Source organism: Rattus norvegicus, chromosome 5 (genome assembly GCF_021556685.1).
Source record: "Rattus norvegicus strain SHRSP/BbbUtx chromosome 5, alternate assembly SHRSP_T2T, whole genome shotgun sequence".
Lineage (NCBI taxonomy): Eukaryota > Metazoa > Chordata > Mammalia > Rodentia > Muridae > Rattus > Rattus norvegicus.
Window position 1 is genome coordinate 32225700 of NC_141538.1, and position 18198 is coordinate 32243897.

The window sequence follows — 18198 nt, forward strand, 5'->3', positions numbered from 1 at the left end:
TTTTGCTCGTGTCTCTTTCGCAACTTCTACATGGAACGTTTTCGAAATAGCTATGCAATAAATTCTGATTACCCAGGAGATCTAGTTCTATTAATGTATTCCTCCAGATAAGGAAATACTTTGAAGAAGTCCAGCATAAGGGCACAACACAGTCACACAACTGGTAGAAAATGATTAAGCTCGGTTGGTGGGCCATTGATGGTTATGATTAATGGAGGTTTAATCATTAGCAGGCCATAAGAATTCAGAGCTTCTGATTTGCTTTTCTCCCCCTCTCCTGAAACAAGTGGATTCTTTTCTTTGTTATGTTTTGAATCTTAGCAGCTAAAGACATTTTTGAAAAGAATATACATGTATGAAATTCCATAATGAAATACTTTATTTCATACAATTAACTCACACTAATGTTAAATATTGTTGAAGGATGTGCAGCTGGGGATAGTGATGCCTCACGTCTGTAATGGTAAAGCACAGAAGGCTGAGGCAGGAGGATTGCCTGAGCTACACAGTGAGTTCAAGGCCTGTTTTGCAAGGAGAGGCTGAGAGAGAAACAAATAAGGTCTATCTATGGGTGACAATTGTACCCTGTGCCAAAAGATGGAAACCCGCACAGTATGCCCCACCTCTTTCTCCTTGAGGTGAATTCATTGAGAATTCATATAAGGACATCTCTAGATCTCAGGACTGTGGAGACGCCTGAAGACGGTGACTCTCGTTAAGGCAGATGCTCTCAGGATGGCTTCTGTCTGCAGGGTCCAAGCCCACAGATTCGAGCCAGGACTCTTTGGAGAAAGGCGGTTTGTGGGGAATGCAATTTTGTATGATTTAGTTTTCCAATTTATTTAAAAAGCAAACAATAAATAAATAAATTTTAAAAAACCAGCCAAGCAAAACAAACAAACAAACAAAAGCAAAACAAAACAAAAACCCCACTGACTTCTCAGAAGAGCTGGCTGTCTTTTGTTGATTGGCTAGTCCGGTTTTAAGAAAGGACAAGGTAAAGAAGTCTACTACCCTAAAACATGCATCTAGACAATAGTGGTTGTGCCGATCAATGGAGTAAGATTCTAGCATCTCCTTAGACCTCACCCACAACTCTGTGTCACCACCTCACACACACATCGTATCACATCCACCCAACGATTATTGTCTAGGACACTGAAAACAAACATTTTTCTGAACAATGTACTTTGGGGCAGTACCTAGAAATATCGATCTAGTTAAAGGCAGGAAAGGCTAATGAATTTCAATCCATCTGGCCTGCTAATGGGGGTCTTGCAGAGGCTGGACCACCTATTGATTAACCTGTTTAGTATCTTAAAGCCAGTGCCTCCACATGGATAACGCCCTCCCCACCGCCTACCCTGAAGAATAATGACATTGTTTGTTTTACACAGGCCAGGAGGAAATATCTGCTGATTCCCTGGGTGGCAAAGGTACTGCAAGGGTTCTCTTTCTCTCTCCCTCTGGTAATGAGAAAGCCGGTCCTCCAGATGACAGGGTCCGTCCCCTTCCTGCAGGTAACTGTCAGTCGGGGGGGGGGGTGTGAGGTATGATAATTCCATCTGTGCCCTTTGGACTGTCGGCAGCATTGTTCTGCGCAGTGTGCTATGGATTGTGAAAAACAACCAGAACGGATGATTTTGCGTAATTGCTCTGACAGAGACTGATTACTACAGTAACAACAGTCAGTTATGGTTAAGGAGTGGCCTCAGCATATGGTCTACATTTGATGTGGGGAGACGAGTGGGGGTAGAGGAGGGAAAAGCTTTATAATTTTACAGACTGCTTTATGTCTTCTGATGGGTGAGTTTTCTTTTCCCTCACTCGATTTGGAAAATATCACCAGCAGAACCATGAAGAAATCTAAATATTGCTACAGAGAGAGGAAGTCAGAGCATATTTAACTGCTATTAAGATAAGCCATGAAATGATTAGTGTCTGTAAGGCCGATAATTATTCATTGCCACACCATTTATTGTTCTGTGTATTGGGGTTTGTTTTCAAGTTCCTGCATTCAGCCATCACCTTTGTGAAATACTGCCTGGGAGCTGACTGCACAAAGCCACTGCGTCTGGTTTGAGAGAAAAATTGGAAATTTCCAATGGCTTCCAGCCTAAGTAGCGTGACTTTTTACCCAGTAGAAATACCTTATCATTTAAACATCTTTTCTAAAATACTGTATGTTCTGTTTTCAATATACTGCAGCTTAATGGGAAAATAATAAACACACACATGCACGCACGCACACACACACACACACACACACACACACACACACACACACACAGACACATTGACATACCTATCCACCTATGTTAAAGTTGAAAGGACCCTGGCTTTGTAGGTATAGGCACAAAATAAATAATAGATTTTATTCTACTTGAGCTTTTCAATTTTATACTATTCTTATTGTTAATTTTCCTTACAATATCTCAAGGAGCAGCCCGAGAGATTATATGTAGGGAAATGAACTTGCAAAGCTCCTTCAAGGATAATTGAAATGATAGTGATTTTTCAAAAATAAGTGGTAATATTCTCAATAAAATAATTAAATACCGGGTAAATAGGAAAGTCTCAGGAATAAAAATTAGGGTAATAATTTAACACTGTGGAAAGTGAGCATGGCAGAGCACTTCTGAAGGACATTAATTACTTATATGTGTGTGAGCTTTTGTAGGGTGCACAATGGCTGATCCATTTGCCAGCGTGGGCATGCTGTCCCCACTATTTTAACACATTCCTTTGTAAACTTCTTCCATGATACCTTGAGAGCCAGAGGCATGATATTAAACCTACTTCTGTTTGATATCAATTAGAGTTAAGCAAAATAGTTTTCAGCATATTTCTACTTCGGCAAGGGTAAGTATTGGGCTACTGTCTGTTCTGATATGTTTGCTCTCAGTAAGAGTCAGAGAATTACCAAGAGGGTTAGACACATGGCTTTCATTTCCAAATGAGGACCCAAGAAGAGCTGTGCTTGAGCTGTTCCTACCACTCAGCCTCAGAAGTCCTTTCCTTTTTCTTTATTTAAATTTATTCTCTCATATATTACATCCGCTCCAGAGTTTTCCCCTTCCTCCTCTCCTCCCAGTCTGCTCCTCCTCCATAGCTCTTCAGAAAAGGTCAGGCCTTTCAGGAATATCAACCAAACAAGGCATATAAAGTTGCAGTAAGACTAGGTATCTCTCCTCACAAAAAGACTGAATGAAAAACCCAGTATGAAGACAAGGGTCACAAAAGCAGTCAGAAGAGTCAACCCCTGCTCTCATTGTTAGGAGTCCCACAAAAACACCAAGCTAGACAACTGTCACATATCTACAGAGGGCCTAGGTGAGACCCAGAAAAGCTCCCTAATTGTCTATTCAGTCTCAGTGAGACCCCATGCACCCAGGTTTGTTGATTGTATGGGTCTTCTTGTGGTTTCCTTGACCCCTCTGCCTCCTACAATCCTCCCAACCCTTCTTTTGTAGGATTCACTATGTTTGGCCTGTTGTTTGGCAGTGGATATCTGAATCTGTTCCCATCAGTTTCTGGATGGATCCATTCTGCTGGTGTTTATGCCAGGCTCAGAGAGACAAACAGAAGTTATTTTCATGCACTTAGAGATTGGAGGTATGAAGGGCTCTTTTCTTAGTGATTTGGTCATGACCTGCTGGTGAAGAAATCTAGGTCTCCTTGCTTGCTGACCATAGCACTGTTTCAAGCCATCCATACTAAATAAAATTCTCTACTGGGAAAACAGCAATTATTCAGGAACACTGTGGAAATTGGTTCTGAATAGCACAGTGGCTTCTGATTTCTTACTTTCTAAAAATCATTATTCTCAAATATGCTTGCCAGGCACCAAACATGTCTCTGCTTCAAATAGCTGTTTACACCTTTAGTTGAATAAGCAAGTTGGTCGTAATTAATTCAAATTAAAATGTCTTCTCTCGCGACTCTGAATATTTTTTAGCTGTGATATGACACTGTTTTTTTTAATCTAATGAAAAATTACTTAATAAAAGATGAACTAAACATATTCATATTATGAACTGGCTGGATTTAAAATTTGACGTTTTGTGGAGTATTGAGGCACGTTGTATAACTCCAATCTTAACACTTAACATTTTGAAAGATAAATTTTGTCACAGTTTGTTCCTCATTTCCTAAGTTCTTGTAACTGGACAAAAGGAGAATCATGTTACTTGGTCCATGTGTTTTAATCTCATCCTAAGATGCTAACACCTACGTTTACAGAACAGACTTAAGGATTTAAATCATGCTAGAATTCTTCCAATTTTGCCTTCGCTTACTAATTTCTTCAATTTTTAAAACATTTGTTTTTACATACAATAAATCATAGTGACATGCAGTAAGTTTCTCATGTGCTCTTTGAGAAATTTATATTTTTTCTCTGGCACTTAGGACTTACTTTGAATTAACCTAGTCTACAGTGAAACTTCATCTTTTTGCACCTAAATACAGCATTTTCTTAACACCATTTCTTAATGAGACTGTCCTTACATGGTAAAAGTGCAAATGGTGACATAGAAACACACGCGCGCACACACACACACACACACACACACACACACATACACACATACACACATACACACACACACACATATATATGTAATACACATATATATATTTCTTCATTCCACAGTCTTATTAAAATTTCTTTATAGGACGGTAGCTAAATTTCCAAGAAAGAAGTTTCCAGTATGTTTAATTTATGCTTCAAGTAATTGTCTCATTGCTATATCTCTACTTTCTGTTGATTGAAACAAATCTTACGACCATCTCTGAATGGAGAGATGAGGGAACTCTGATAGAAGGAATGGTCGAGAGAGAGAGAGAGAGAGAGAGAGAGAACTTGATGGCAGCCATCTCTAACAACTATCTCCTAAAAATGGGTCTATTTGTCAAAGGTGATTAAGCATTCCAGTCAGGAAAATAAAATCATTGGTTACTACCATGGAAAATGGTGAAGTACAGAAATGCCTATATGGCATAGATAGTTTTGATCCACTAAGGCATTATCCACATATGCATATGACTTATGTAGACCAGGCTGGCCTGAAACTCACGAAGACCTATTTGCCTCTCTCCCAGTTGCTTTTGGCACACAGCCCCACCTCCACAGTGAAAACGGTTTTCGATAAACATTTCATTCTCACCTTTATATGTATTTGTACTTTTTGAAGTGTAAATGCTTATCTCTGAGAATGGTGTTAAACAATTTTTTTTACCAAAGGAGCTAGAACAAAATCACTGCTTTTAACATTACAAAAAAAAAAAAAGGTTTAGGTTTGGCCTTTTGAAAGAATATTCTCTCTAGGCAGCTGAAGAGCTAGGACGGGCAATGTTTTTCTTTTGGACTCTTTCAAGACCAGCATGCAAAGAAAGTTTAGCATGTGAGATGCTTTACTCTCTAAGATCATTCACTGCAAGCAGCGATAATAACAGAACCCATTTGTTTCATAACAACACAGTTGGCTTTACTCTGTTCTCATGGCTCCAACCTCCAAGCACTAAAACATCATTATTCTGGCTCAGGACTTGCAGTGGTGTCCTAGAACCTTCTTCCAAGTCAGGCCCAAATCATTTCTAAATATACTAATGAATAAGTTGTTTTAAGGTTAACCTCTGGAACAATTTTTGATGTTTTCCCTAACCAAAGAAGCACTATGATAGGATATTCGCCACCAGGCAGACGTGAGTCTAAAACCCTGTTTCTACTGGTTACATAGCATATGGCCTTTAACAGTGCGTTTAACAATAAGTCATTGTCTGTTCATTTCTAGAATAGGAATGAGCTCATCTACCACACAGGGATGTGGGAAGGATGAAATATTAATAGCTGCATGAATTTCTAGGCTCAGGCATGTAATGGGACAGAGCACTCAGAAATAGGTAGCTCTTGCTTTGAAATTTCTAAGCAGTTTTGAGTAAATGGCCTATTTTTTAAGCTGATTTGCTTATCAACTATATAGATGTTAAAATAGTGTTTTGATAATTCTGAGCCTCAGGAAGGTAGATTTTATTAATTTTACTTTTTTCTTAGAATCAACATGTCAATTCTGTAAAACGCTTCTTGAAATGAAATGTAATAGTCGAATATATTTAGGAGATATTACATACATTTCAATTCCCTTACGAAACTTATAATATTGTTGAAGGCCCTGACATATTATGAAAAAATTAAAATATCTTTAATTTATTTAATTTAGCCTTCTTAAATATGGAGAATATATAAATGCATAGTAGTCTAAATTAACCATGAAATTGAAAACAGACTACTATGTAGTCTATACACATTGAGGCCTTTTCTTTCATTTCACAAACAAAACAGCACTATTTAAAGGAATTACCTACCCCTCAAAACTTTAATTTAATAACCATGCGCCTTATATAATTTTAAAAGTTCATCACAATTCTAGGTCTTTATTTAGATCACTTGTATTTGTCTTGTCCAAACATACCTTAATTCGTGATACAATGGTGTTTACTCTTTAAGTAAATGGTCTAAAACTTTGGTAACTGAATTTTCCAATCTCTGCAGTCCACTCAGCCTCCTCATACTTGCTCTGTGACTCCCTCATTGACTGCTTCCTGGTGTTTTCTAAATCAAGTGAAAAAGGCAATATTTCTAAAAAGAATCAGTTACCGAACTTAACTTTACTCCCTAAGTGGATTCTGTAAATTGTGCCCAGAAGGTAGTTGCCTAACCCTTTAGAATAAAATACCATGTGTGCGGCAGGCTCTCCCTTTACTTCATATGTCTTCCGCACCACCTGGTAGGTTGTAGCCTTGAAAACAAAAGTATTTTCTTGCATGGCCCCATTGTAAAATGTCTGCAGCTCCACATGGTCAGAGAGAGCCTCACCTGAAGGCAGGATGGACAGATGGAGAGAGGAGATGAAGAAGGGAAAGAGAAAAAAGAGATAGAGGACAGACAGAAGGTGGAGACGACCAACCCATAGGCTCACAGCTGCTCTAAAGGAATCCTAGGAACTCATAAGTCACCCACATGCCATTTGAACTGAGAACTGAGCAAATGCTGTCATACAGACTGATGAATAGAGACAGTGCCTAGAGAATAAAAATGTTCAAATAAGGAGGTTATTTGATCCTTTCCCAAACTCTTCAGTATCAGGTCAATGTCTCCACACAGTTCCTTCACAAAGGCTGAGCTTTAAAATATATCATTAACACTGGAGCTCCCGTTTACCACAGATTATAAAATGCATGTCTTTATCTCAGAAATACCTTTGCCCAGCAATCAAAAGCAAATGAACAAAGAAAGGAAATATTTCCAGTGGATATTTCTTACACTCAGATGCCCAGGGACAATTCTGCACCTTGCTCTCAGAACTATCCAGACTCTTGTGCAGGGAGCAACATCACTATAGGGCAAGTGCTTTAACAGAGAGCCTCAAATTTTTCGACAATTTGCTCCCACGAGCAAACAAACGTCCCTTTCAGTGTGACAGAAGACATCAGTGTTAAGGCAATATTTGGGTGAAATGTTTCACCCATTTGGCTATATAAAAATAGCTACCCGGAACTGCACACGTCAATTTATGTTTTGGGAGACGTTTATCTGACACAGGTTAAGTCAGAGTAAGTCAATGAGAGAAAGGACATAAATTTGAATGACAAATACAGATTGCACTTCGTTTTGTTGAGTTTTTTTCTCATAAGAATAGCAATTTTCAAGCACTATAGTCGCCCCCTTTACAGGAAAAAAAAAGGACATGCACTTTGCAAAGTTCCCATGTTAATTTTGCAATCTTCCTGAGATATGAAGCAAAATCTACACTGTCCTGTTGAATTTAAGACTATTAGAGGGGGAAGCAGCAGAGAAAGATTATTGTCATTCCTACTTCTTTTTATAAGCTTACGTTTCTAGAGCATTGTCCTCCCCAAACAACAAGACGGTTAAAAAATATTTTTAAAATATTACAACTCAGCAAACAGAGAGAAGCAAAAGTAATGCGGCTGAGAATTCTGTGACCCAAAAGGTGGCAAAGAGTGGCAGAAAAAAAAATCATACACAGTGTATTAGTTATGAGTTAAGCCCCCTTAACTGATTTATTTTGCCACTTTTTTTTGTTCAAGTAACCTATTTAAAAATGCATCCCTACACGGAGCAGCCCTATTATTAATAGTCAACGCACAGTTCAACCTGTCAAGTTTGCCCAGCCTCACTTTTACAGGCTTTTTTTTTTTTTAAGGAAAAAAATTTAAAAAGCAAAGGCGTTTGGTAGGGCGCCCGCTGCCAGACACCCAGCATTTATCTTATCTCACTTGATGACTTTCCTTTTATCCTGAAATGATTTGACAATGACTCTATGATTTCCTGTACAAATTACCCTTTGAAAGTGGCAGTGGCGCTTGGCAGCGATCTTCACTTAATTACTGAGTGGATTATTAGCATACGGCTCCCCCCCCCTTCATTTCTTTATATCTTCTAGATTGCGTTGACAGTTCCCTTTCACTGCCTGCTTTAACTCACTGAATACTAAACATTATGCAGATTACAGCTGAGAAGTGCCCAGGCTACTCCAAAACCCTAGTCTGTACCAAGACCTTTTTGATGGAAAGTAATTTACAGGTCAGAAATCAATAGTGAGTCTGGAAAGTGCATCTGTGGGTTCTCTGAATTTAGATTGGGGTCGAGGTAGATCAGAGCACTAATGTTCAAGAGTGAATATCCCTTTGCAATTTTTCCATTAAAAAAAACGACAATAAAACAATTAGTTTTGTTCCTTCCTTTAATAGCCTCCCTCTGTCTTTAAATAGTCTAAGATAGTGAGCTATTTTCTTTTCAGCTCCTTCTGCTGCCACACAAGTTGATGGGAGGGGGTTAATGAGTCCCTGTTTTCAGAAATGGTCCCTCCTCAGTCCATCAAGCTAGGGGGCTGGTAAGCTGACCTCCTTGGTCTGTGCTGGGTGTGATTGTCTGCTGGGGTAAAACAAATGTGAGTGATAAATTGCAAAGATCTCTCCAGCATGCTCAGAAGGAGCCTTCTTTCTCGTCTGTCTTGGCTCCCATCTTTTGGCAGAAATTTGCACATATGTCAGACATTCTCTCTCCAGATCTTTGTGCTCTCCTCCCCCTAACTGCATGTGAAAGCATCCTCCAGGTTTGCTAAGCTGTAACGGGGACATGAACCCCCTTCCCATCTCAACCTTATGGTATGGTTTAGGGGATTTTTTTCTCCCATCTCTCTTTGGGAGAAGAATACAATACATGAGTAATTTCAGGGCTTGGTAGAAGTGACACCAGAGCTATAGGAGTCAGCACGGTGGGGGAGAACAGCTGGGTGCTGACTATGTCATCTCCATTCCAGAACTATCAAGCACCAGCTTTATTCTTCAAGTGTTACATCTGCTATGAGCTTTGGGTCTTCCAGGTGGCAGCCCAACATGCTGTCCAGTGCGATCAGGCCATTTAAATGCTCTGAGCTAATGCTGCAGATCCATTTTCTAAACAAGTTAGCAGCTACCATATGCAGCAATTAAAGTTTTATTGAGTGCTGCCTGCTTACCATACTGAATTTGGATTGGCTACCATCTGTCGGAAAGCCTGTGGTACCATCCCCATTGCTTGAGAGAGCATGTGTAAGGCGAGAAGAGTTTTCTCAACTTCAGAAGAAGCTACTCAGATATTTTTTTAACATGCAAGTCCACAAAAGTAGAATTTGCTCAAACCAAAAGGACCAGACTACTAGAAGTTAGCGCAAAATGTGCTATTAAACAGAAAAGCCAGAAGCATGGAGTCTTGTAACGTCTGCCCTAATTATTGCTAATATATAGTTCCCCCCACAATTCACAGAAACACTTTCTATGGACAATGCAATACTAGAACTAAGCAAAAATACAAGCACTGTTTCTGTCAAAATTAATATAGGGTCATTCTTGTTTAATGATAATAATAATAATATAATTTATCTGAAACTGCTGACTGATGCTAAAGCAGGATAAAGCTATGTAATCGAGTTTGAAGAAAGCATTTATTACATGTAAATGATGCCTAAATAGTCAAGATGTGATTTATACTAATATGTTGTTAATACATGAGGGATTCTCAGAGATGATCATCTCTTTACTTTTGGCCTTTATGAAGGATCAAAGGGAAAGACGCATTGTACAAGTGGTTCTCAACCTTCTAATGCTGTGACCCTTTAATACAGTTTCTCATATTGTGGTAAATCCCAACGATAACATTATTTTTGTTGCTACTTCATAATTTTACTACTGTTATGGATAGTAATGTTAACAAATATGGGTGTTTTCCAATGACCTTTGGGTGTTGCCACCCACAGGTTGAGTAGCACTGAATTACCCTGAAACTCAAAGCCTTGTAAAGAGTTTTAGAAGTTCCTGGGCAATCGTGGTTTTTAGGAGTATAAGAGAAGAAATAATCCATTATTAGTAGCATAGAACATGGTGGTATTTTGTGCATCCCTTTCTTTAAGATAAAAAGACATGCGGTCTTGCTCCTTTTAGTCCTAATTTAAGAATTTCAAGCCTAAATGTTTAACTTTTGAGAACCTTTAGAATAAGACAGCCCCTCACAGTTTCATTCTGTTGTCTCCCTTAGAATATCCGGGCACTCACTGAGGCTTTCTTATTCATTAGGTATTAGGGGGCAGTGTCAAATTCATGTGAATAGCAAGTCCACAGACTGTCAAATCAAAGTCGGAAACCCTATCTCCTAGCCTCAGAACAATTCCTTAATGGCTAGCAAAGACACTCATCTATGTGACTCCTTTTCTGACCTCCTCCCCTCTCCGTGCAGGGGTTTACCTGGTTTCATCTTGGACAAGTCTTGTCCATACAATCACAGCTTGTGTTGATTCATGTGAAACAGCCCTGTCATGCACATAAAACACTGCAATCACTGACTGCCCCTGACTCATACATTTATCTGCCTTATCTCCTTAAGCTTAGGGAGGAAAAAGCTGAATATTCTTCCATCCTTTATTCTCTGCAGTTGACCAATTGTGGGTCTCTGTGTTAATGACTATCTACTGTAAAAAGGAGACTCACTGATGAAGTCGAGAGATTTATTCTCTGTATGAATAGCAATAAGCCATTAGGCTTTGGTTTAATACTATGTTTATTTAGACTACTAGTAGAGCCTGTGAACTACTCAGCCAAGGAGTCTTGATCTCATTGGTGGTAAGATGTGTGAGTTTCATCTTGCAAGAAAGTGATTAACTCATGTGATTGACTGCACCAGCGACCATACATACCCGGTCAGTTGCCGTTGTAGGTCACATGCTCCACAGCTGGAGAAGACTGTAGATAACTTTATACCCTCAGTAATATGTATAACATCTTCTAGTACTATGACTAGCCTGTATTAAGGAAGCCTCTAGAACAATACCATATTCTGTGACTGACGTATATGTGCACATTAAACTTTGAGATTCATTCTCCATAGACTAATTCTGACTTGGGGGAAGTTCTGCAATTCCATAAAATCTAAAATTGTGAGACTTTAAAAGCTATTGCTATAATTCCATATTCTTAAAAATAAGAGAAACTTAACATCAAACTTGGGATCCATGTAACCTGAGATTAGACATATGAATTCTTCATTTATTTAGCCAGTCATAACTGAGTGTTTACTGAGGAACCACACAGTGTTGTAGGCCTGGTAACTTAAATTCAGAATAATGGTTGGTACCTAGCAATGAAAGCTTCCTGTGTTCTGAGAACATACACATTTTCTCCCTTCTGTTGGGTATCCCTTCAGTCCTAACACAGTCATCTTGATAAAGGGTCACAGCCTGTTGAGTAACCAACTTGGCATCCATGCTGTACGTCTTTCAAACTTACGAGGTAGTTTTTCATTACTGGTTAAGGCATTGGAATATCTGCTTACGGGACGTGGTAAAAGGGCACTTGCATACCTATTTTCATACCTGTTTTGTTCCTAATAGCCAAAAACTCGAAGCAATACAGATGTGACTCAACCAAAGAATGGATGAAGAAAATGTGATTCATTTACACAACAGAATACTACTCAGCTATTAGAAACAAGGAAATCATGAAATTTCTAGGCAAATGAATTAGAAAGTGTAATCCTGAGTGAGGAAACGCAGAACCAAAAGGACATGAATGGTATATAATCACAGATGGGTGGACATTAACATAAAGTACAGGATACTCATGCTACAATCCATAGACCCAAAGATGCTAAATAATAAGATTTCAAGGGAAGATGCATGAGTCTCACTCAGAAAGGGGGATAAAATAGTCATCAGAGGTGTGTGTAGGGAGGGAACCTGGTGGGACAGGGGACGGGAAGGGAAATGGAAAGTGGGAATCAGGTACAGGGAGGTCCTGGGACAGAGGAGATTAAACTGAAAATCAGAAATCCAAGGAGGGGAACATCTAAGACTTGCCAGAAACCTGTGATGGGAGAGGCTCCAGGAAGCGCATGAGGCTGACACTCCTAGCAGTGGAGGACATGGAGCCTGAAGTGGCTACTTCCTGTAGCCAGGCATGTCACCCAGTGGAGGGCTAAGGGCACCAACCACCGACAAAATCTTAGACCCAAAATGTGTTCTGCCTACAAGTACCATGACAAAGACTGAGGAGAGACTGAGAGAATGGCCAACCGATGACTGGCCTAACTGAGAACCATTCCATGGGCGGAAGCCAATCCTGACACTGTTTATAATCCTCTGTTGTTCTTCCAGACAGGAGCCTAGCATCACTGTTTGTTCTCTGAAAGGCTCCACTCAGCAGCTGACAGAAACACATGCCGAGACCCACAGTCAAACATTAGAAGTCGCTCAGGAAGTCTTGTAGAAGAGTTGGGAGAAGGACTGAGGGACCAAGATGATTTAGACCAACAGAGTCAACTAACTTGGATGCTTGGGGTCTCACAGAGACTGAACCATAGAGTGAAGAGCATGCATGGGCTGTACCTGGGTCCTCTTCATATGTGCAGTGAATGTGTATCTTGATTTTCGTGCAAGTTCCCCAACAATTGGAGTGGGGGCTGTCCCTACCTCTGTTTCCTGCCTGTGGATCCTGTTTCACTAACTGGGCCTCACTGGGAAAGAATGTGCCTAGCTCTTCAGTGACTTGGTATGCCAGGGTGGGTTGATATCCAGTGGTCATCCCCATTCTCAGAGGAAAGGAAGATGGAATGGTAAGAGGGGCTGTGTAAGGAGGGAACTAGGAGTGGGGTGCAAACAGGATATAAAGTGATTAAATGGATAAATTCATGGAAAAAACATATGGCACTTTTTGCTTGCTCATATGTAAATGGCCAATGAAGGGAAGTGTGTGTGTGTGTGTGTGTGTGTGTGTGTGTGTGTGTGTGTGTGTGAATCAGGGATGATACTAAAGCTATCACATGCATCATCTCATGTAATTATTTAGTTTTATATGACAAACATCAATCTTCTTTTCCAGATGAGCAGAGACACAGAAAACGCAAGACAATTTCCCTCTTTAAGAGAACAAGAGAAGGTAGCATGAGTGACTGGCATGGGCTTTAGTCTCCGAAATGAGAAAGACAGGAGAAGTGAGAGGAGGAGGGGTAGCACCTTTTCCACATTTTAGGTTATATCATTAACATATTCTATTTTTTCTGTAATAAAACTGACAAATCCTTCCCCAATGTCATTGAAATTATAGACACATTAGTCCCAGGAAGTTCTTTCCAAAGAATCAAAATGCCTGATGAAGATCCTTTGGCTTAATTAAAGAATTTTCTTTTTCCTGACTGAAAGGTCAGTAGAATCAGCTAGGAATGGTAGTTTTAATTATTTATTGGCGCCAAGATGCACTTCCTTCGTGCACAGTCTTTGTCTAATTTCTGACACTGCAGACACCTGTGGCCATGTTCTTTCTGCTGTGCCACCAGGACTTCTCCATGTGCTGGCTTCTGTTTCCACAGTAATTTTCATTTCTCAGGGTATTTTCTCTTCACTTATGCTGTTCCAAGTTCTCATCACCAAAGCACTTATGTGTGAGTGGCCTAAAAGCGTGCTTATATACTAATAGCAGATTGCACATTTTGTACAAGGTTCACTATCAAGGTCAAACCAGTGATAAGCATTAGTCTGCAGAGTCTACTGCAGACCTTTGCTCATGGTAATCTCAGCTTTCTAACTGAGATTTGCCATTACATGAATAGAATAAATAAGTCTACAGAATGGTCAATAAGCCACATACCTCCTCCCAAGCACCGTTCATATTGAGCAACAAACTGGTCATTGGATTCATGCTCTAGTTTCTACATAGCTCGAGTTCTTTATTTTGGCTTTTTCTCTGTTTGCTCGGATCTCAAGAGTTAGAAAGTGCATCAATAATGGAGTGTGGTTACTCGAGCAATCGTCTAAGACAATCTGAGGATAATACACACCTTCTCTTCTTTTATTCTGTCAGCTGAGGTCACGCTGTGTGCTCTGTCAACAGGGCTCTCCATGGAAAGAACATGGAAGAGATATATTTAGCATTTACCATCTACATCCACATATGTATTTCTGAAAATTCACTATGATAATGCACATTCTCCTGAAAATCATGCTTAAAAGTCACCCTAGCTTTGAAAACCTGTGTGACTCAAAATGAAAAGGAACATCCTCTGACCATTTGGAAGGTCAGATTCTTCTCAGTAGCTACTTCTAATGCAAGGGGAGAGACTGGCACAATTTCCAGAGCCCTCAACATCCTAGATCTGAAGGGGGAAGATGTCTTCAGGTTCCTTGTAGTGGGACATTCTGGGGACAAACTGTTTTCTACATGAAAATGTGTATCCACAAAAGGAAAGGTGGATAATCTTGCATCCCAGATCTGAAGAGGAACAGAGGGAAGCTTCTGTGGGGGGTTAGGGCAGTTGGCCATTGTTGATACGCTTGCTGCTCACCAGAGCCCTTCCAAGTGCTGCCTATTTCGCTCCCGTGACTTTCAGTAGACTCCAGGGGAGCACTCCTGAAGTTCCATCCTTTGGAAGTAACTAACACAATGCTTCTCAACAAAAGCATCAACCTCCCTTCATTATCCAGTGTCACACAGATTCTTCTCTATGTTTTGTGGACATTATCATGTTACACTGAAAAGGAGGCCTTTCGATGGGTCTGATAGGAACCTAGGAAGTTCTGCACATATGCTGTTCACTCCTTGTCAATACCCATGGGATGCTCTTGTCTGGCCTCTGCTATAGAGACCCTGAGAATACTGAGAAGTACAAATGGCTGCTGAAAAGGACACGAAGAAGGAGATATTTCAGGAGAAAGGACTGCACCAGATCCCAAGTTTGCTTCTGTATTATGGAATTGCAGACTGGTCTAACTGTATTCAAGGACCTACTAAAGGCTATAGTGCTCAGCTGGCCACAGAAGAACCATCTACATCTCCTAATGTGCGGGCCACTGAATGGAGTGGCCTAAGCTTTTGTTCTGTGGACAGTTAAACAAAGCAGAAGCAAGATAAAGGAAGAATAAATACCAGTTTTCTAAAAACTAAAAAACAAAACCAAACCCTTTCTGGAATGGTCTCACCGGAGTATAACAGCCCATATTCCAAGCTCAAGCATTAAGAGACTCAAGACATTTGTTTTTCACTCAGTCTGGGGTACCAGTCTGCAATCAGCAATACAGTCAGCCCTTAATATCTGTGTCCAGGCTACAAGTAGCTCTGTTCAGATCTATTCTCAGTAGGAATCCTGCCCTGGTCCTGATTATTTTTGCTTTATTTGCTATAGTTTTAGTTCTTTCTATATGGAATTTCATAATGTTCCAACAATTGGTAGTATTCTAAACAATTGTTCTAGAAACAGTAAAACAACCCACCATCAAAACCCTTAAACGTGCTCACTGACTAAATTGTCATTAGTGCCACCAGGCCTGCCTGGCGTCAGCAGTTGTATAGGATCTGTCAGTCACTTCCTTTTCCAGCTGGAGTTGCAATTTTTCCTACCTATAGCTCTCTCCATCACTCTGATTGACTCCCCGTAAGTACAGTAAATGTTAGTGGAACCTGAGTCCAGCAAATGTTACTAGTTTACTCATACCTATCAGCAAGATTTGGAAGGACAGTGCCTGTGTCTATGGCTCTGTGAGGAGGGTATACAGTGGGTACTAAAAGGATACACTATGCTCTCACCCCCTCCATGTGAGGTCAGGTGACAAACTGGCCTGTCGTCCTGCCCAGTGGCCTCAGTCCTTCCAAATGAATTATCTAGAAGGACGAAAAGTAGACTTGGTTTCTTATTCATCTGTTATTTCCTTCAGTTCAACCTGCTTCCTTTTACTATCCCATGTACGAATCCCCTGTTTCTTTACATAGGTCACCTTTATGAATTCAGATCGTACTTGATCCTAGAAAACATTAAAAAAGTAAAAGATAGAAAAACCTTTCCCAAGAACATGTAATTCTCTGGCCTGGGTAAGGCATGAGTTCACCTGTAGACCCACCAAAGTATTCTCTACCTCAATTCAACCCCATGTGTCATTTTCTCTACCTTGATTTATTCTTCATAGTCACCATTTGAAAAGGATAGAAAGAGTCTAGCCTATTTCCCCACTATTTTCCATGACCACTGAAGGAAATAGGGACTTGTACTAAATGCATGCGTAATGGAACCTGCACTAGCCTTTTCTCTGCCTACCCAGTCTTCCTCTTAGCATTGGAAAAAGTCTTCATTCACTTTTACAAATCAGAGATTTCTTTGCCTTCATGAATTTTATCCCGGTCCTATTAACTCTTCTTCCAAGACACTGTTGCTGTGAGTGTGTCTCCACTCCACACAGCTGCAGTTAGCTCCATGTATGACACAGATGGTAAGAACTCACCTGTGATCTTCCTAGAACTTGAGTGTCTTACCTCAGATATCCATTGTGTGTTCATCTTTATTGCTATCATACTTGTCACTAACTCCGTCATTGACTGGAAGGTAACACCTCAGAAATGTTTCTCACAGTCACCCTGCAGCCAGACTTACCTTGGACAGCCCATATATCATAGTGAGGGTTTTACTGCTCTAAACAGACACCATGGCCAAGGCAACTCTTATAAGGACAACATCTAATTAGGGCTGACTTAACACCATTATGGACATGATGGGAGAAAGCATAGTAGTGCCCAGGCAGACAAGAGGCTGGAGAAGCTGAGAGTTCCACCTTTTGTTCTGAAGGCAGCTAGGACAAGAGCCTTAAAGTCAATGCCCACAGTAACACACTTCCAACAAGGCCACACCTCCAAATAGTGCCACTCCATGGGCCAAGCATATTCAAACTGCCACACCACGTGTCCTAAGAACTCAGGGCAGCTGGCCCAATGCCTTACTTGCTACTTAGTGAGATTTCTCAATCACCATTCTCGGTCAGGGAAGATACATCACTGCTTTCATTAAATGTCCCCTGATCATTTCGAATAATATATTTATTTCCCTCCTCTATAGTACACTTCCTCTCCTTCTTCTGTATGTGTCCATTTATAAGTCAAATGGAGTTATACATTGCCAGACCTTCTTAGCAGTGGCAATTTTAATCAAAGTACACATGGTTAGAGGCTTGGCAATGGGATGGGTATTATGTGGCCAATATTTAAGACCCACAGCACAGTGAGCTGTCTATTTTGATCAGAATTAAGTTTTCTGCAGACAGTTTTCTGCTTGGGTGCCAAGGTGTTCTTTCTGGGAAGTGGAGCTATTTAACAGTGAGCCAGAGAAATTTGGGTTTTCTCTGACAGACAAAATTCAAAGCATCATTTGCTATTGATAACCCACAAATCATGAGTTTTCTTTGTATTTGAGTTTAGGATCCTGCTTCCTTTGCGCAGGCAGTTAATGATGCTAGTAATAATTTGCGCACTGAAATAATGCAGAATCTCCATATGTGCCAGATACTGTACGGGATCTACAACTGCCATAGGAACCCAGCCCAGGCATGCATTCTTTACTTTAACCTTATGATTATACAACTAAGACTAAATTCATATTCCGAGCATAATAAACAGTGAATTACCGATGCGACTAACTCCAAAGCCGGATCTAAGCATGCCACTGTGCCACTTGCTTGAACCAACTGCCAGCAATAATTTACCCATCTCTGGGGGTAAACATCTGCAAACACCTCTATCCTCGTGGCAAAGACCCAGTGACACGGGGAGAAGCCAGTGTAATTGTGCTACACTGCTTACAGTGTTAAACCAGGCACGCACCAGACCCAG

The 18198-nt window shown here is 40.3% G+C and overlaps 1 long non-coding RNA gene across 1 annotated transcript; it reads left to right on the top strand.

The window, feature by feature from the left end:
- Positions 1–1414: 1414 nt before the first annotated feature.
- On the top strand, positions 1415–16291 carry LOC148005686 (uncharacterized). Its single transcript, XR_015621405.1, has 3 exons — positions 1415–1520; positions 12711–13168; positions 13435–16291. It is a non-coding gene; the product is annotated as an uncharacterized LOC148005686 (long non-coding RNA).
- Positions 16292–18198: the final 1907 nt, after the last annotated feature.